Source organism: Microcebus murinus, chromosome X (assembly GCF_040939455.1).
Source record: "Microcebus murinus isolate Inina chromosome X, M.murinus_Inina_mat1.0, whole genome shotgun sequence".
Taxonomy (NCBI): Eukaryota; Metazoa; Chordata; class Mammalia; order Primates; family Cheirogaleidae; genus Microcebus; species Microcebus murinus.
The window spans coordinates 23,791,362-23,812,998 of NC_134136.1; the positions used below are offsets into that span (position 1 = coordinate 23,791,362).

Below are 21,637 nucleotides of genomic sequence, written 5' to 3' on the forward strand. Positions count from 1 at the left end.
TTCTTTCCCCATGTCATGTCCCACAGAGTATGACTATAAATGTGCTAATTACTGTTTACAACTGCATTACAAATTCAAATGGTTCCTTGGTATTGATGATGTGTTATTTGGGAGAATTATAGCCAAGTATATATATGAAGAGAACACATGACAGTACATTTCATTATGTGGTGTTAGAGTTCTTATTATTGCTCTCTTTAAAACAATGGCTAAAGAAACCATGACCAGATGGGCTTTATACCACGGATGGAAGGGTAGTCCAACATATGCAAATCTATAAATGCAATTCACCTCATAAATAAAAGAAAGTACAAAGACCATATAATTCTCTTGATAGATGAAGAAAAAGTATTTGACAAACTCCAGCACACTTTTGTGAGAAAAACTCTTAACAAAATAGGGAAAGATGTGTCATACCTTAAAATTATCAAGTTCATTTATGATAAACCCATGGCCAATATCATGCCAAATGGGGAAAAATTGAAATCATTCCCACTTAGAACCGGAACCAGACAAGGAGGCTTACTGTCTCCACTTCTATTCAACGTAGTGCTGAAAGTCCTTGCTAGAGCAATTAGACAAGAAAGGGGAATTAAAGTCATCCAAATGGGGGCAGATGAGATCAAACTCTCACTCTTTGCCAGTGATATGATATATCTAGAAAGCCCCAAGGATTCAACCAAGAGACTCCTGGAATTGATAAATGAATTCAGTAAATCTCAAGATACAAAATAAATACACACAAATCAGAGGCATTCATATATGCCAATAACAGTCAAGCTGAAATTCAAATCAAAAACACAATACCTTTTACAATAGCCTCAAAGAAAATTAAATATCTAGGAATATATTTAACAAAAGATATGAGAGACATATACAGGGAGAACTATGACACACTAAGAAAAGAAATTGTAGAAGATGGAAACAGATGGAAAAATCGACCTTGCTCATGGAATGGTAGAATGAACACCATTAAAATGTCCATACTACATAAAGCTATCTACAGAATTAATGCGATCCCCACAAAATACCATCATCATTCTTTAAAGATCTAGAAAAAATAATTTTATGCTTTCTATGGAACCAGAGAAGACCTTGTATAGCCAAAGCAATCTTAAGCAAAAAGAAGAAACTGGAAGGTATCAGTCGACCAGACTTCAAGCTATACTACAAGGCTATAGTAACTAAAACATCATGGAACTGGCACAAGAATAGAAATATAGACCTTTGGAACAGGACTGAGAATCCAGAGATGAAACTGTCTGCATATGGTAATCTAATCTTTGACAAAGCAAAAAAATATATACACTGGGAAAATAATCTCTTTTCAATAAATGGTGCTGGGAAAATTGGATAGCTACATGCAAAAGATTGAAACTAGATCCCCACCTCTCATCTCTTACAAAAATCAATTCATGATGGATAACAGACTTAAACCTAAGGCATGAAACCTTGAGAATTCTAGAAGAAGATGTTGGGAAAACCCTTTAGGCATTGGCCTAGGCAAAGAATTTTTGAAGAAGACCCCCAAAGCAATCACAGCAGCAACAAAAATAAACAAATGGGACCTGATCAAATTAAAAAGCTTCTGCACAGCCAAGGAAACTATCAGTAGAGGAAATAGACAGCATACAGAATGGGAGAAAATATTTGTACTCTACACATCCAATAAAGGGCTGATAACAAGAATCTATATAGAACAAGAAGAAAAAATGAAACAACTACATCAATAAATGGGTAAAGGAAATGAACAGAAACTTTTCTAAAGAAGACAGAATTATGGCCAGAAAACATAAAAAAATGCTCAACATCTCTAATCATTAGAGAAATGCAAATCAAAACCACAATGAGATATCACCTAACCCCAGTGAGATTTGCCTCTATCAAAAAATCCCAAAACAACAAATGCTGGCGAGGATGTGGAGAGACAGGAACACTCTTACACTGCTGGTGGGACTGTAAATTAGTGCAACCTTTGTGGAAAAGAATTTGGAGATACCTCAAACAGCTAGAAATAGAAATACCATTCGATCCACCAATAGCACTATTAGGCATCTACCCCAAAGAACAAAGAACAATCTATAATAAAGACATCTGTACCTGAATGTTTATGGCAGCACAATTCACTATTACAAGGATGTGGGAATTCATGAGTGTTCCAAATTCATGAGTACCATCATCATTCTTTACAGATCTAGAAAAAATAATTTTATGCTTTCTATGGAACCAGAGAAGACCCTGTATAGCCAAAGCAATCTTAAGCAAAAAGAAGAAACTGGGAGGTATCAGTCGACCAGAAATTTAATAATTACCAAATTATTAAAATTTGGTATATGTATACAATGGAATATTACTGAATTATAAGAAATGACACTGATCTAGAATCTCTTATATTTTCCTGAATAGAGCTTGAGCCCATCTTCGGAAGTGAGGTATCACAAGAAAGGAAGAATAAGCTCCACATGTACTTGCCATCAAATTGGCACTAACTGATCAACATTATGGTGCTCACATGGTAGTAATATTCATCACGGATTAGGTGGTTGGAGGGGGGGTAAACTCACAACTAATGGACATAGTGATCAATGTAGAGGGGAAGGGCATACCTCTAATCCTCGCTTGGTTGAGGCAAAGTCATAAAATATAAACAAAATGTTTTGTACCCTTATAATATCCTGAAATAAAAATAAATAAAACAAATAAAAATAAAACAATGGCTAAAGAAAGTGTAAAAACAAATAATCATGTTACATTCCTAGGCTTGCACAAAGGGTCTCCAAAGTAGACAAGATTTGTATGTGTTTGTCCTCACTTTCGACATCATCCATGGCACGTTTTTTTTTACTTTGCTGAAGAAATTTCTTGATCCTATTTTTTACAGCAATAATGTCTTAGTTCATTCAGGCTATTATAATAGAACACCATGGAATGGATGGCTTAAAAACAACAGAAAAATATTTCTCACAGTTTTGGAGGCTGGAAGGTCAAAGAAAAAGATGCTGGCAGATTCAGTGTCTGGTGAGGGTCTGCTTCCTGGTTCAGAGGAGACCGTCTTTTCACTATGTCCTCAGATGGTGGAGGGGAAAAAAGTTCTTTGGAGTCTCATTTATAAGGGCAATAATCCCATTCATGAAGGCTCTGCTTTCACAACTTAATCACCTACTGTTAGGGTGGGAATTTATAGCATGGGCTGAGAAAAAATACTTGACATAAAGATTAGAATATTTTAAGGAAAGAAAGTTTATTTTACTTTCCAAGGGAGAGAAGAGCACAATGTAAAAGAAAGAAAGAAGAAGTGCTGGCCCTGAGGGTAAGAGTTTTGGGATTTTTATTGGGATAAAGGGGGGGAAATGTTGCTGCATGCTGATAACAGGAGATGGCTGTGAAGCAGCTGTGCTTGTTTTTTATTTTTTCCTTTCTCTGGGATGCTGGCTTATCAGTATCCCTGGAATGTAGGCTGGCAAGAACTGGTGGAGGGAGCTCACATCCCTGCTGTCAGCTTGGGAACTCTTCAAATGCTATTAAAACAAACTCTTAAAAATAACAAGTTAAACCACAGTGGTTAATCAAACAAAGGGGCAGCTTTGTGCTGTGATCTTTCTCTCTTTTGTTTTAGTAGACCGTTTATTTTTCTGTGTTAGATAGTGTATTAACAAGGCTGTCCTTTCATTACTCCCTGGGTTTGGTTAGAATTGATATATTATTATCAATGAACTTGAGATTGGGGTATTTCCAGGATGATCTATTCTTGTGTAACTGCTTCTGCCAACTTATGGTTGCAGAGCTGTACCTACCTAAGAGTCAAATTGAGGATCATTAGGGGGACAGCTGAAAGTGGATGATCTTAAAAGCCAGAATAGAGGCTGGATAGGGGTTTCACTGGAGGGAAACAGAAAGAGCTTGAATTTGGTTTTGTATGAATATTATTAAATAACTGAAAATGGATGCCAAAAGCAGATCCATTAGATGTCTTAAGAGGTGTTAACCAAAAGAACCAGGGCCACACATGGCAAGAAGAGTTCACAGTTTTGAGAAGATGGAGGGCCTCTTAGACAATAGACAAATAAAAACATTGTAAAACATCCATGGTAGTAGATATGGAAAATAGGGGTAATTATTAGAATTGCCAGTATGGGAATAAGGGGGACTGGCCTGGTAGTATGTTAGGTAGAAGTATAAGAAGGAAAAGGACAAGAAGAAGGATATATACCACAGCATATTATGAAACTCATGGTTTGGGGGCTTCTGTTGAGCGAATTGAAGCCTGGTATTGGTGATGGGCTGGCAGGTATAGGCTGGTGGATTTCTGGGGAGTTCATAGTGGATAGAAGGAGCTTCCTCTGGAGGATCAGTTGGTTTGATTCAGGAGAGATGGATCCAGGATAGAATACCCAGAAGCTTAGCTGTAGTGGTAGTAGTGAGAATTATTTCATAAGGCCATTTTTACTAAGGTTGAAGGGGCCCAATATGTCCTGGAAAATCTTTAAGTAAAACTCAGTCTCTAGGCTATAAATGTTGAGGTCCCTTTAAATTAAGGGATTGAGGAAGCGGGTATCTCTATATTCCTGAAGGAGTTGTCAGGTCATCTCAACTGTTCATAAATATTAAGTGGGGGTGGGGAATTTAAGGTGAAAGATGACAGGAAAATTCAAAAGGGCTAAGAAACAAAGGTATTCTATGAGAGATGTGGAGTTTGAAAAGGGAAGAAGCTTTATTCAGTAAGTCTTTGATCTTTACTTAGTTGTAAGGCCCTACTAAGAGCAATTAGCTTTGCCTTTTGAGCAGAGATGACAGATGGTATAGAAGCACTCTCAACAGTATTTGTAGTTGTAACAATAGTGTATCCTGCTTTTCAGTGGCCATCTCAGATGTAGCTACTTTTATTGATGTACCAATTATGATCTTAAAACATCTATTTTTAATAATAATTTTAAAACTAATTTTATTTACCAAAGGCTACCAAAGTCACATGAACTAAAAAGCATTTGAATTCTTTCTTATTTTCCTGATAAAATATTTTATTTAAGTGCTTACTTTATTTTAAGTCAATTAATTAGAGTTCTTTTGCATATTTGGCAATAAACATCACATACACATGACATATGTAGACACACAACCATATACACATACAGACAGAAGTAGATATTTTTAGATGAAACAGGCAGAAAATTTATATTTTGAAAAGGACAGAGCTAGGGCTTTAGGCCTAAATATTGTAGCATCTTTTTTTTTTTTCACCAAGAGGAGGAAAAAGCTTATATGTAAAATCCCAGTTAAGCCTTTCCTAGGAGCCTGAAAAAGGAAGCCTAACAATAAGATCTCTTCCCAGTAAAGGGAATAGAGCAATTGGGTAGGACCAGAAAAGAATGAGCAAAGACCTGATCTCTCAGACAGTGGAGGGGCTCTGGAGTACACAGGGGGCTTGTATTTTACCTTTAACTCTGATGATGGAGTTAGGGGAGGGAAATAGAGGTCCTTATATTTCAGGAAAAGCAGAATAAGTACTCTGGTGTTAATGAGAAAATCGACCTGCTTACCTGTAACAGAGAGAGAGTTACCCAAGGCTCAGACATCTCAACATTGCGAAGTGGAGTCTGTTCCGAAGCTGGGGTCTCTCAGTCAGACTGAAGCAGCCCCAGAAGATCCATGGGTATGGAGCATGCTGGCTAAGGGAGGCTGCTGGCTCTGGAAGACAAGTGCAGCCCCATGTTTCAAGGAGAGGGCAATCTCACTTCCAGTGCCACTCCGTGTTGCAGAGAGGGCAGGGTCCCAGCGGAGTCTGCTTCTTGGGACATTTCTTACTCCAGTGACCCAGAATTGGTTGCAGATGAAGCGGGGCTCAGTTCCTGGAGGAGAGCATGGTCCTGGTGCCTTCTTGCCTGGGACTCTTGGGTAATTCTGAAAAGTTCTTTCTATAGCAGTAGTCACTATATGAAAAAACACTCCTTCTACTTTCAGGCCTGATGCTGGTTCAATTCCCTCTTTTCCTCTCTCCTTTCCTCATCTTGGTTATTAAAGACCTTAAATGCCAGGTTTAAAATTCCACTTGCAGAGCTTAAGGCCATTGTCAGGCTTTGGAGTTTATTGCAGACTGACTGGGAGATGAAGTGCATTGCTAAGATGGATTGTCCCTCCCTGGTGTCAGGATCTAAGTAGAAAAGATGCAAATGGTCTCAGTCATGAAAGAAAATTCCTTGATTTTCATCCTTGCTCTGAGTAATTTCTAACATCTATTGACCCAGCAACCTCCCATAGAGGGAGCTGGTGTAAGGGTGGGGAGGGATTTTGGAACAGCTGGTTGGAGTGAGTGTAGTGTGATGAAAGTGGTGGAGATGAAGAAGAAGAAGAATGAGGAGAAATAGGAGGGATCTGAGAGAGAAGCACCATTTGGAAAGTGAAGACAGTAGGAGAGATGCATAGGTAAGAAGTAACATGTGGCAGGTGGAGCAAAAATCAGGATGTCTAGAAAGTTCAAAGAAAGCCTGAACATAGGGAACTTCAAACCACCTGCCAAGCCATCAGCTATAAAGTTCTAGTATCATGATTAAGAGATCCATTCATAGGCCAAATCTCCTGGTTATTTAATTTATATTTTGTCCAGGCTATATTGTAATAGAAGGATAAATGTTTGTGAAGGAGTTTGGTAAGTCCCAGAGTTTTCAAATTCTTAAGGAGACATCCCAATGGGTTGTCTTTAGGTGGAGCCAATTGAATGTTGCCCATGATGAGAACTAGAAGAAAGAAAAGAACTTTTTAGGGGTAGTCATATATCAAAAGAAGAGAGAGTCTGAGAGGGCATCCCTGACTCAGATATCCTCAAGATCCAATCAGACACCAAGCATCCCTGATATCTGAGTCAGACTGATACCTAGAAATCTGGCCAGAAAGTGGGCATCCCAAAGTTCTTACTCATACTGAGACTTAGATATCTTCCCCAAAGCAAGGCAACCCTGGGCCTGGGTGAATACTGAGGAGAGGTAGTTAGGAAGTGTCCTTCCAAGGAATCTCCCTGAGAGGGGAGGGTAATTAGGAGGTGTCCTCTCAAGGCACCCCCACCTTGAGTGGTAGACCCAGCACCAGGTTTCCCATTCTAGACCAAAACTAGACAAAAGCTACCACTCTTAACCTCGAGCCCATGACCACTTCCAGAGCCCAAGAGACTCATCAAATTCTGAATGGTATTGAGGGTGCCGAGAAGGATGTCCTGGGAGTTGTGCAGTAGAAGAGGTAGCAGTCTTGAGACAGAGGTAGAAAAGTGAATTGCCCAAGACAGAGGTAGAAAATTGAGTTCAATGAGAGAGAGATAGAAAAGTGGAGTCCCCGTATGGAGGTAGAGGAGTGAGCTCCCCATACAGGCCACCTAATGTCAGGGTGGGAACTCATAGTATGGGATGAGAAAGAATTCTCGACACAAAGTTTAGAATAATTTTAAAGAAAGAAAGTTTATTTTACTTCCCAAGGGAGAGAAGGGCATGACATGAAAGAAATAAAGGAGAAGTTCCAGCCCTGAGGGTAAAGGGGTTCAGGATTTTTATTGAGATAAAGTGAGGGGGAAATGTTGCTATAAGCTGCTAACAGAAGGCTGTGAAGTGTTATGCTTTTTTCCGATCTTTGAGAGACTGGCTTATCAGTTTCCCTGGAATGTGGGCTGGTGGGAACTGGGGGAGGAAGCTCACATCTCTGCTGTCTGCTTGGGAACTCTTCAAATGCTGTTAAAACAAACTCTTGAAGATAACAAGTTAAGCCACAAGTGGCTAATTAAACAAGGGGGCTGCTTTGTGCTGTGATTATTCTCTCCCTCTCTTTTGTTTTCTGTTAGTTTATTTTTCTCTGTTAGATATTTTGTTAGCAAAACTGCGCTTTTACTGCCCAAAGTTCCTATCTTCTAATACTATTACATTAGGGCTTAGGATTTCAATGTATGAATTTTGGGGAGACACAAGCATAGAGTTTATAGGAAGCACCTCAAGCTCATTCCTCTGATTTGGGCCAAGGGGTTCTCCTGGTTATCTGTTGAGTAACTTATTCATTTGGGGAGAAGTTCTTAGGCTAGGTTCAGAGACATTTTAATTAAAATCCACTTTAAACAGAGGTTGTAAACAGGAGGTAATGTCAGGACCAGAATAAATCATTTATATTCTCTAGCTAAGGTTGAGTGCTCTGAAAATCTGAATCAAAGAGTTTCTTCCAGTTTGGGATTACTACAAATAATTCTGCTATGAACATTCTCATATATGTCTTTTGGTGAGCATGTGTAAGCATTTCTGATAGTATACTATATTCCTAGGAGTGGAACTGCAGCATAGGGTATGTGTACGCTCAGTTTCAGTAAACACTTTCCAAAGTGATTGCACCAATGTATACTCCAGTAGCAAGGGTTGAAAATTCTTGTTGCTCCAAATCCTTTCCAACAGTTGGTCTTGTCTATTGATGGGATTAAGACCACTGGGACTTAGAGATGCTATGTCTGAGGCTGTGAGAGGACAACAGGTGAAGGAATTGCTTGAGCAAAAGACTGAGATAAGGGCAGATGTTAACTGCCTAGTTGTGGGACATATATCAGCCATCTGGGAGTACAGCAAAGCATGCTTCAACCTCAGAGCCTAAGGGGTCTCATGCCTGAAAAACCATGGAGCAGCCTGACATGAAAACTTCTCATGGCTGTAGAGACAGATTGAAATATGTCAGCCTGGGAGAAGGGTCTTAAGGCTTCCATTGTCAGAACACTGGGCCAAGTTCCTTCTCTACCTTTCTCTCAACAATGCCTCAGTTGATGTAAAACTAGTCTCCCAGTGCAAAGCATGTCGTTTCTTTGTTCTTTGATCAAATGGGTCGCAGCTACTGAACTTAAAGATTGATATCCATGTACATAGCTTGAGCTTGGGATAAAATTAGTTTACCTTGGGACAGGGTTGTACCTACTGAAGAATTATGTGTTTTCACTTCTAGAAAGGAGAGGGTAATTACCTAGGACACCTTGTGATTTGAGGGGAGCCCTAAGGCTTTTGTTCATTGTATACCATGATTTTTTCACATGAGATCATTGTATTTTGCAGCATGACAAAGAGAATAAAAAGCAAGTGCTGGGTTTCAGTCATCACCATCTTTGCACTGGAGTGCTGGTGGTTCCCCACACTATTAAATATTATTTCTGTGTCTGTGTCTGTTTATTTCATCTCTTGCAACTCATTCTGCCCGGGGACCCTGTCTTTATTGGGTATGTCTCGAACCCCCAATAGTCTATCTTTATCATGGGCCATCTCATGGGTATATAGTGATGTTACATTGTGATTTGGATTTACATTATCTGAAGGACTAATGATTTAGGGCAAGTTTTCCTACTTTTTCACTTGGATATCATTTTATGAAGTATCTATCCATGTAATTTGTACCATTTTTGGACTGTCTGCTTTTTATTTATATTTTTTAGGAGATTTTGTTGTTATACTGGATGAGTTCTTTTTATATGCTATTGAAAATATCTTCTTCCTCTTTTGGGCTAACATTTTTGCTACCTACAAAGAATTTTCACTAACATTAATAGTTACTTTAGATATAAACATTTAAATTTTGTGTAATTTGATTTATCATTTTCCTTTTTTATTTGGTGTTTGTGATGTCCAGTTTCAGAAGTCTACCTACTCCAAAGTCACATAAATATTCTCCTATGTTTTTTTTTCTGAAAGGTTCATGCATATTCTTTTCACATTAGAGGTGTAGTTTATCCAAAATTGATTGTTGAGCATATTGGATATGAGTTGAAGATTCATTTTTGTCCATATGCATATCCAATTGATTCCTCTCCATTTATTTATCAGATGTTTCCCCTCTGCCCTATAGTGTCACCTTTGGCATAAATAAAGGGCCCATATATGTGTGGTTCTGTTTATTAAATCTCTATTCTGTTCTGTTGGTCTACTTGTTTATCCTTGTACCTATAACACACAATTTTACTTACTGTAATTTTATAATAAATCATGGTATCTGGTAGTATGTTTTCTATCTTTGTAATTTTTTCTTGTACATCCTTATCTCCTTGCCTTTACATGTAAATTTTAGAAATTTCTCTAGAAGTTAAATAATCAATTACCAAAATTAGTTCTGGGGATTTCAATTGGGATTATGCTGAGTTAATAAACCATGTTAGAGATAATGACATCTGAACTATATTGAATGTTTCAATTTATAAACGTTGTATATCTCTCCATTTAGGTTTTTAGATTTCTATCAATAATGTTTTGTGTTTTCAGTGTAAAGGTCTTGCCCATCTTTTACCAGATTTATTCTCAGGCATTTAGTATTTTGATGCTAGTATAAATATGTAATTATATTTTATATTCTATTTCTTGCTTTCTGGCATGTGGAAATATAAATATTTCATATATTGAACTTGTATCTAATTACTTTCTATATTAACTTATTAATTCTAATAGTTCATTTGTAGATTTTTTGTATTTTTTGTATTTTCTATACAGAATCATGTTATCTGAGAATAATAGCACTATTGTTTATTTCCTTAGAAGTTTTATTTTTATATCTTGCTTTTACTGGTGTTGAACATAAAAAAATATAAGAGATTCAACAGACTAGATGTGTTAATTATGAGCATACTTGTCTCCAAGTTCAGAGGGTAATTTTCACTAATTCATTGTTGAATATGATATCCACTGTAGGATTTTGTAGATTTTTAAAATCAGATTAAGAAAGTTAGCTTCTACTTCTTGTTTGCTAAGAGTTTTAAATATGAATGAGACTTAAATTTTAATAATTATTTTTCTGCTTATATTGAGATTTTTCTCCCAATATAAATATATGCAGCAAAAAATGAATCTAAACATGAAATACTCTGTGTTAAAAATCACTGTTCTTGTTCCATATTGTTTCACAGTATTGATCCTGCATTATAAATGATATATAAAGTGGAAGATCAGATTACTTAAATAGAAAGCATGGATCATTGAAAGAGTCACAGATAATAAGAGATCATTAAATTTTTTCTTAGGCTAAACCACTCAGGAGACATGGTCATCTGTTTCTATTCCAGAAATTTATTTACAATGTATTTCAGATCTTCTCTTGGTAACCTACAGTTGTAGATTGTTTGAAAAAATGGCTGAAATCATTCTCTTTCTTGTATCTATGCCCCTTTGCAATGTGACTTTGTAAGTCCTTCCATTAAGGGGAGGAGTTTATTTCCCAACCCTTTTAATATGGGTTATTCTTGGACTTTCTTTGATTACTAGAATGTGACTGAAATAATGTGTTAGTTACTAGCCTAGATCTTGACAGGCCTTGCACAATTTGCACTCTCTCAGAACTCTGCCCAGATACCAGGTAAACAGTTCAGAATAGCTTTCTGTTTGATGACAGGCATATGATCCAGTTGTTCCTGTTTCCTTTGCTGACAGCCAGCCAAACCTAAAAAGCAATGCTATTTAGTTGACCTGCAGTTGATTGAAAATGCATGAGTCAGTCTAGTCAAGAACAGAAGAACTGTGTAGTTTGAATTCATGAAAAATTACTGATCACAAAATTATGAGCTAAATAAATACTTGTTTTAAACCACTAAGTTTTTAGGTGGCTTATTATTGTGCGTAAGGTAATTGCTACACCTATATAAAATATGTGTTTGTTATCCCAAAATTCATTCATTCAGCCAGCTACTCATTAACTAAAAACAACAACAACAACAAAAACCTTATGTTCCAGACACTTTTCTATGCAGGAGGATTGAGCAGTAAACAAAACTAAAACAATATCTCTATCTTTATGAGACTAGCAGAGGCAGAAAATAACATAAAACAGTAAAATATGTAATATTTCAGATGGTATTAAGTGCAAAGGGAAAGAATAAAGTTTGCAATTCTATAACAGGTGACCAGGAAAATCCTTAAAGAGACGTTGGCAGTTGAATAAAAACTTGGATGAAGTATGGGAGTGAATTATGTAGATATTTAGAGGAAGAGTATCTTAGATAGAAAAAATGATAAATGGAAAGCCATTAGGCAGGTCTGTACCTGGTACATATTTTGGGGAACATTTAGTACAAAATGAGCAATGGGGAGAATGGTAGATGATGTCAGATAATTAACAGGGGGCTAGATCCTATATCAATTTACTTTGGTTCTTATGTAGAAACCATCTAAGATATTTTAAAATTTTTACTCTGTTTAATTAGAAGACTCTGAAGCAAGGGCAGGACATGAGCTGAGTTCAGTTTGAACGGTTCACTCTGTACTGAGTAAAGACTGAAAGGAAACAAGGGTTGAATCAGGAAGATTAGTTAGGATGCTATAGCAATAAAAACAGACCAGAGTACTGGCAGGGGAAGTGATGAGAGATGATAAGATTCTGGATATACTACATTTTGAAGGTAGAGCTGAGAAGATTTGCTTTCTGAGGGATTTGGATTTGTTGTGTGTATAAAACAGAAGAGTAAAAGATTACTTTAAGGATCTGGTCAAAGAAACTAGAAGAATGGCACTGCCATTAACTGAAAAAATGGGGAATACTTCTGAAACAGTAGGTTTAGGGTGATTTATCAGGACCTTGGTTTTTAACATGCTGTGTTTGAGATTGTATATTAAACATCCAGATAAAGGCATAGAACACATAGCTGACTATATTACCCTGAAGTTCAGAGGGGAGGTCTGGGCTACAGATACTCATTTGGGAGTTATTCAATATATGGAAAGTTTTTTGAAACATGAGCTTAATTACAGAAGAGAAGAGGATCAAGTACTGAGACATTGGGCACTTTAATGTTTTAAAATCTGGAAAATGAGGAGGAATAAGCAAAGGAGACTGAAGAATGCCCAGTGAGGTAAGAAGAAAATTAAAAGTGTTTGGCATCCTGAAAACCAACTGAAAAATAGTATTTAGATGAAGATGGACTGCCAACTGTCAAATGCTGCTGAAAGGTCAATTATAATGAGCACTGAGTATTGATCATTGGATTTAGCAATATGTAGCTTATTAATAACCCTGAAAAATCCAGCTTAATTAACAGGTGATGGGAAAACTTGCCTGAAGTGGGTTCAAGATAAAATGAAATGAAAATGGGAATAGGTGATAAAGCCAACACTATTGAGAAGAATATTTTGTAAAATGAAAAGAGAAAAATTAGGCATAGTTGGAGTAGGAAGTAGGATCAGGAAAGTGTTCTGTTTTTCTTTGAGAGAAATAAAGTCATGTTTAAATATTGGTGAGAAAGCTTCAGTAGAGAGAGAAAAATTGGTAATGTAGGAAATATGACACTCATTTCTCCCATCTGTAATAAGAATGCAAAAGGAGACTTCTATTTTCCACTACAAATTTTCTTTTCTTTATTCAAGGTTGAACAGCCAAAGGAATGAAATGGGAAGGAACTGATTATTACAGCATACTAATAGGAGAAGAACATTTTTAGTTTTCTCAAAATGCCAACATCAACTTTTCTCTGTGTTCTAACTGTCCTCATGTAAAAAGAGAGAGAAATTTTTAAAAACAAGGAGGGGGCAGAGAGGAAGAAAATGAATATTTTGTAGCAATCTGTTTTCCATGCTTCTTGCACATTCAGGGTTCATGCTACATGGCAGCTGCAGCATATATGCTCAGGCATTGTGCTGCATGCAGAGCCTGTGTATTCAAAGGGACTATGATGACATGGCAGATGATTATATGACTATGCATCTGCATGGCTTCATCTGCAACCCTCCTTTTGGCTAGTTTTCAGGATTGCTAATATGTGATTATAATCAGCAAATATTTTGAGGGAGAAGGGACTCACTGGAGCTGCAGAATAATACTATAATATAATAATATCACCTCATCCAAGCTGCCCTGATAGTGCCAGGGTACACAAGATGAAGCCATAAACCTGGGAAATAAGATGTCAGCCTGCTAATCAGGAAGCCAAAATTGTGTTTGTGACTCAGCTGCTGACTCATTCTGCCCTCAGCAAGTCATTTTGTATTCCTTGGCATTATCATCATTACAAATGAGAAAATGATTTCTACCTCCTTGGATATATTGAAAATACATGTTCAGAAGCTCTAAAAATGTGGGAGGAAAATGCCTTAAATTTTAAGGGATAAGGAAGAGAATGTTTCCCTTGAAATAATGGCAGTTTGTTTTCATGTTAGTCAAACAAGTGGATAAAATCTCATTTTTTTTTTCCAGAATGGCATCAAGCCATCAAAATATAAAACTCTCAAATGTGAATTTCAAAGGTTTCTCTTTTAGTGGGTGGGTATAATGAGAGAGACGTTGGCCTAGAAAGCTTTTTCCTCTTCTGGCTAGATTTATGAGTGCATTTTTGGATGTGGAAGAAAGGGAAATAAACATTTAGAGGAGTTTGTATCCCCACTAACTTACATGTAATTTGCAATACCTTTCTGTGGAGGAAGTATACTTCCTCACCCTGTTGACATTACGTTTGGCCTTTGACCATGTGATTTGCTTTGGCTAAAGAAATATGAGAGGAATAGACAATTTGTCAGTCCTAAAGAAAAGCTCTAAGAGCTAGTATGTGGTTTCATCAGCTCTCTTGCCTTTCCCCTTGGTCATGAGAGTAATAGGTCCCAGTTGGGAATTGCTCCTCAGCCTGGAACCAGGAAGGAAGAAATAATGTGGAGCAGCAGCAGAATTGATGCCAAGCTCTAGCCAACACATAATGCAAATGAGAAATAAACTTTGTCATTGTAAACCACTGAGATGCTTGGGCCACTTGTTATCACAACAAAGCTAAATAATATGATACATTCTTAAAGCTAAAGGACTAGTTTAAAAGGCTCTGGCCTACTTTAGTCCAACCAGACACTGAGCAGACAATCTCAAATTATGTTGAAATATGAAAGACAAATTCCCCTAGAGCCTACCAGCCCCTCTTATCCCAGTAGGTGCTGCATTATAAGCATATTCTGAGTGCTGCCATCCTCTAAATACTTTTACTAACAAAGTCAAAACATTTATTTAGCAAGCATTTGTAAGAAAGCATAATTACTTAGGTCACAGTAATTCTGTGGAAATTTTATGAATTCTTTTAGTATACTTTCTATCCATTACATTGCATTAGAAGTTGGAAACCAGCTGAAGGGGCAGTGATGAAGGCTTAGTCTCAATTCACGTTTTAACAAAGGTTTCCACTTCCTGAGGCTCTTTTGTTTAAAGGACTCTGCCTAAACACTCTCACCATGGTTTGGCATGAAATTCTCAGGGATATTTACTCATGAAATTGCTCTATAACTCATGCAGTTGGGAATGTTTTATTTTACTTCGCCTAAGTATCATTAATTAACATGATTGTGAAGAGTAAGTGAAGAAAATGTAGGCTGATGGTAAATCCCTTCAACTATACCTTTCTCGGATTATCCAGGTAAGGCCATACGAGAAACTGTCAATCTCAATGGCACCATGTCATCACCTATATGCTTTTCTAATTTGCTTGCTTTATTCTCTGGAGAACTATAGTCAAGTTCCAAGACAACTACCAATCCTGTTTGACAGTGACACTTGTGCCTGAGCAATGTACACAGGAATGTACATTGTACTACACTATAGATGCCATGAGGTCATTTAGTGGTTAAGGCTGTGAGTTTTAGAAACGAGAGACCTGGGTTTAATTCTCAGTTCTGTCCTTTATTAATTTTCTGACCTTATAGCAAATCATTTAACTTATCTGACCCTTTGTTTCCTTTGATGTACAATACGGGAAGAAATAATACCTACATTCCAAGAAATTGTTCATTCATTCAACAATAATTTGAGTGTCTACTTTGTAACAGATGAATGAAAAAATAAAAAAGATGTAAATAAAGAAAAAATACAGTGGGTTAAAGGTGAAGAATGCTATGGAAAAATAAATTATAGAAAAGGGCAAGGGATGAGTAGTGGTGGGATGGGAGTTGGGAGAACAGAGTTGTTCTTTTAATTAGGATGGTCAAATTGGCCCTGGGTGAATAAAGACTTGGACTCTGTTCTTCATTCTGAATGAAAAAAAGGAAGCTAGTGAGGAGTACTGAGTAGTTGAGTGATATGAGTCAACCTTACATTTAAAAAGATAATTATGACTGTTATATTAAGCATAGATTATAAGGGGTTAAGAAGAGAAACAAGGAAATCAGTGAGGAAGCTATTGAAGTAATTCAGGTTAGAGATGATGGTGGCCCAGAACATCAGAACAGGGAGGTAGCAGTTGATATAGCAAGAAGTGTTCAGATTATAATTTTATAGGTGGAGGAAGACTCTTGAGTGTTTTGGCCTGAGGAACTGGAAGAATGGAATTGCTATCCAATGAGATGGAGAAGGCTGTGAGTGGAGCAACTGTATGTGTGAAAAGAAAGAGCAAAAGTTCAATTTTAGGACCATGATTTTGAGATGTCTATTAGGCATCCAAGGGGAGAAGTAGAGTAGGCAGTTAGCTATATGAGTCTAGAGTTCAGGAAAGAAGCTGGGCTAAAGATACAAATTTGGAGTGTTGTGAGGATTAAATGAGACAGGGTTTGTAAAGAACTAAAAACATGATGTGCTGCATGAGAAAAACTCAAAATATTAAGTTAAAGATATTTAATCATAATATCAACAATTATAATTTCCACTACCTGCATAGCACAGTACCTAGCATTTAGTAGGATTCATATATGTACATGAATTAATCAAACAGTAACACTTCAAGCTACTGTATAATATATGGATAATTTTTGAAAGTACAACACAGGCAGTAACCATAATGTAATTTTTTCATTTAAAAAATGCAACTATAGGCTAGATGCAGTGGCTCATGATTATAACCCCAGCACTCTGGGAGGCTCAGGCAGGAGGACAAAATAGAAAAATTAGCTGGGCATGGTGGTGAGTGCCTGTGGTGCCAGCTACTTGGGAGGCTAAGGAGGGAGGATCTCTTAAGGCCAGGAGTTTGAGGCTGCAGTGAGTTATGATGACACCACTCCACTACAGCTCGGGCAACAGAGCAAACCCTGTCTCAAAAAAAAAAGTAATTTTATTAGTTGATTATTTTAAATTTCACAAATATTCGTTAAGAAATAAATAGGCTATAAGCTCACACACAAATCCCTGCTCTAGGTTTATTACTATTTCCTACCCACAAGGTTCAGACTAGATTTCATTGATTTTGTTTTCATTTTAATTTTATAACTAGGCAATACTTTTATTCATAAGTTCAAAAATCAAAATGATATAAAAGAGTGTCTACATCAAGAAATCTTGTTTTCACCCTGTTTCTATCCATTCCCTCCATTTTGTAGCTCAGGGGTTGGCAAACATTTTCTGTAAAGGGCAAGTAATAAATATTTTAGGCTTGCAGGTCATAAAATCTCTTTTGCAATTACTCAGCTTTGCTGTTGTAGTGCAAAAGCAGCCATGGACAGTACAGATACAAATGGATATGGCTGTATTGCAATAGAACTTTATAAAGATAGGCAGCAGTCCTTCTGGCCATGGTTTTCTATCTCAGCTATACATATTAGTTTTTTATTAGTTTATGTTTTAACTCAAGCTTCTATAACAAATTACCATGGACTGGGTGGTTTAAACAACAAACATTTATTTCTCACAGTTCTGGAAATTCAAGATCAGGGTGCCAGCATGATCAGGTTCCAGAGAGGGCCCTTCTACAAATAGCAGGCAGCTGACCTTTTGTACTATATCCTCTGCAAGGGAAAAAGAGCAAACTAGCTGCCTGGCCTCTTCCTAAAAAGGCACTAATTCACCCTCGTAATCTAGTTATCTCCCTCCCAAAAGTCCCATCTCCAAATACCATCACATTGAGGATTAGATTTCAACATACGAATATTGGAGGGAGACAAACATTCAGTCCATAAGAGTTTACTTTTTATCAAATATAAGCACATGTGAATATAAATTCTCATGCCTCCTTTCTTATACAAAAGTTATCCTAAGATATACCACTGTTCTATACCTTGAAACAGTGTATATTATATGATATATTTTGGATATATTTCTATATCAAAACATAGAGTGAGCATCCTCATTTTTTCTATATTCCCTTCCATTATATGGATATAAAAGAGTCTATTTAATCAATCCCTTCTTGGTAGACTTTTATATTTTTCTAATTCTTTACTGTCACAAACAATGCCTAATGAAAATCCTTGGAAGTACATCATTTCATATGTGTGTAGGCATATCTGACAAATAGATTTCTAAACTTGGAATTGCTGGATCAAGGGGTAAAAACATTTGCAATTTTGGAAGCTACTGCTTGATTCACCTTTATGTTTTTTTTTTTTTTTTTACAATTTTCACTGTAATGAATATGAATATATGAAAATGCCTATTTCAAATTATGAAATGCTTCACCAATTGGTGTGTATCATCTTTGCACAGAGGCCATGTTAAGCTTCTCTGAATCACTCTAGTTACAGTATATATGCTGCTAAAGTGAGCACCATGAAATCATTTTTAATTTAGTAATGGATGAATGCATTTAACCGGAATTCAGCCAAAGACAGGGCAGACTATAAAACTCATTCTATTTGGCCTGGAGTGGAGAGAGAGAAAAAGTTTTGCTAGACAGCTACAGGCTTTTTTTATTTTTTTATTTCTCAGAGTGCTGATTGGAGGGGAGCCACATTACCTTAAGTTCAGGCAATAACACGAATCTGTGCACTGGTTAATTAGGGACACAAATGGTCAGAGTGATGGAAATAGTTAATGAAGATCCTAACCTTTGAGCAATTGTGCACATAGAGTTCTCGGCTGATTGTAATCAGACTTGATATAAGGAAATGGCTTATCCACTATGAACCAACATGGACTTCAGTAGGATTCAGAAAGAACAAGTAATGATACTGAGTTAGTAATGATACTGAGTTAGCATAGTTATATGGACAAGGCATTTTGTCAAGGGGCATGTGTGTCTATGTGTGTGTATGTGTGTGTGTGTGTGTGTGTGTGTGTGTGTGTGTATACAGATGCACCTCGACTTACAATTGGGTTATGTATAAATAAACCCAATGTAAATTGAAAATATCATATGTTGAATATACATTTAATACACAAAACCTGCAAACATCATAGCTTAACCTAACCTATCTTAGATGTTTTCGGAACACTTACATTCACCTACATTTGGGCAAAATCATCTAACACAAAGCCTATTTTATAATAAAGTATTAAATATCTCATGTAATTTATTAAATACTATACCAAAAGTGATAAATAAAATCATTTTGCACCATCATAAAGTCAAAAAATCAAAACTTGAGCTATTATTAATTTGGGGGTTGTCTGTATATATATATATATATATACACACTCATTTAACTGTCAAAAGAAACCTATGAAATAGGTGTTGTTATTATATTGACTTTAAGTATTACTAAACCAAGCCAACTCAGCCAATGCCATGTAAGTGCAGAGTTGGGAATTCAATTCTTGTGTCATGAGAACTTTTCTACTGGGCTATACTGACTTGTCTGGATGGGGAGATATTTTGAGAATTAGGTGAGAAAAGAAAAGTGGATCCATTTGACAGAATCTAAACTCAGACAAATATAATTTTTGTTTTGTCTTTATGAAGAGATTGTGCAGATATTAACAAAGAGGTTTCTAACATGATAATTGTAGTTAACATCCTGGTGTACAAAGTGGTCAGCGTAGACCTTTAGCTTCCCTTGAATGATGGACCCTTATCAGCTACAGGTACCTCAGGCTATGCCTGTAGGGAAGATTCTGGAACAGATCTTGGGAGTTTTTTCAAAGGCAAATTTCCTAGAGCTCAAAGGAGTTTTGCTGATCTAACTGAGGGGTCCACAACTTGGATTGTTATGCAGAAAACTTCAACTTTTGTCCCCTATTTGCCAGGTTGGTTTACCTTCATTTGGCTGCTGAGCAGTAGCTTTAGACAACTGCTGGGCATCTGCTTTACCTTCATTGAAAATGACCCAAGCCTAAATTTCCGACCCTTGCCATTTAGCAGCTGCTTTAGCAGCTGGACAGGTAAAGTTTCTTGCAGCTGTGGCAAGTCCAGGGGAAGAGGTTTAAACTGTAGTTATATTGTCTCTATATTTTCAAGGCCAATTGGGGGAGGATGAATTACTTTTTTTTTCTTTCTTTTTTTGGTTTTTTAATTTTTTAAAATTTCAGCATATTATGGGGGTACAAATATTTAGGTTATGTATATTGCCTTTGCCTCACTCTAGTCAGAGCTTAAATCGTATCCGTCCCCCAGAGGGTGTGCACCACACCCATTAGATGTGTATATACCCATCCCCTCCTCTCCCCTCCCATCTTCCTGACACCCAATGAATGTTATTACTAGATGTGCACTTAAGTGTTGATCAGTTAATACCAATTTGATGGTGAGTACACTTGGTGCTTGTTTTTCCATTCTTTTTTTTTATTTCAGGAAATTATGGAAGTACAAACATTTTGGTTACATTTTATATCCTTGCCTCTCCCTAGCAAGGGTTAGAGGTATGCCCTTCCCCTCTACAATGCTCACCGTATCTCTCAGTTGTGAGTCTACCCCCAACCCCTTAATCCCTGAAGAACACTACCACCATAAGAGAACCATAGAGTCACATCATCCATTATTGTGATACTTAGTAGAATGGGCTCTAGTTACATCCATGATAATACAAGAGGTGCTAGATCACCACTGATTTTGTGGCTGAGTAGAACTCCAATAGTATATATATACCACATTTTATTGATCCACTCATATATTGGTGGGCACTTGGGTTGTTTCCACATCTTTACAATTGCGAATTGTGCTGCTGTAAACATTCTAGTGCAGTTGCCTTTATTATAGACTGTCTTTTGTTCTTTGTGTAGATGCCTGGTAATGGGATTGTTGGATCAAATGGTACCTCTACTTGTATCTCTTTGAGGTATCTCCATATTACTTTCCACAGAGGTTGCACTAGTTTGCAGTCCCACCAGCAGTGTATGAGTGTTCCAATCTCTCTGCATCCATGCCAACATTTATTGTTTTGGGGCTTTTTGATAAAGGCCATTCTCACTGGAGTTAAGTGATATCTCATTGTGGTTTTGATTTGCATTTCTCTAATGATTAGAGATGTTGAGCATTTTTTCATGTTTGTTAGTCACTACTCTATATTCTTTTGAAAAGTTTCTGTCATGTCCTTTGCCCACTTATTGATAGGGTTGTTTGATTTTTTCTTGCTGATTTTCCTGAATACTATATAGATTCTAGTTATCAGCCCTTTATCAGCTGTGTAACATGTGAATATTTTCTCCCATTCTGTAGGCTGTCTGTTTGCTCTCATGATAGTTTCCTTGGCTGTGCAAACCACTTCTTGAAACAAATTTGAATATTCTGTTTAGTTAAATCCATGGCATATGCCTATTTTGAGTGAGTTAAGCCCTACATATAAATAAATATGGATCTAGGTCTTCCTGTTAACCTCTCTTCGCCTCTGATGTAGTTTAGATATTTATCCCCTCCAAATCTCATGTTAGAATTTGTTCCCCAATGTTTGAGGTAGGGTCTAGTGGTAGGTGTTTGGGTCATGGGGTGGATCTTTCATGAATGGCTTGGTAGCTTCTGCAAGAGGTGATTATTAAAAAGAGTTTGGCAAATCCTTGCCAAACTCTTGTTTTCTCTCTACCATCCCTATTCCTCATCAGAGGAGGATGCTGACGCCATGCTTCT

General features: G+C 37.0%; 1 non-coding gene across 1 annotated transcript; it reads right to left on the reverse strand.

Annotated features, from left to right (window-relative positions):
* Positions 1-18,298: 18,298 nt before the first annotated feature.
* LOC142866086 (U6 spliceosomal RNA) lies at positions 18,299-18,407 on the reverse strand. The gene has a single exon (XR_012916153.1). It is a non-coding gene; the product is annotated as a U6 spliceosomal RNA (small nuclear RNA).
* Between the last annotated feature and the right edge of the window lie 3,230 nt (positions 18,408-21,637).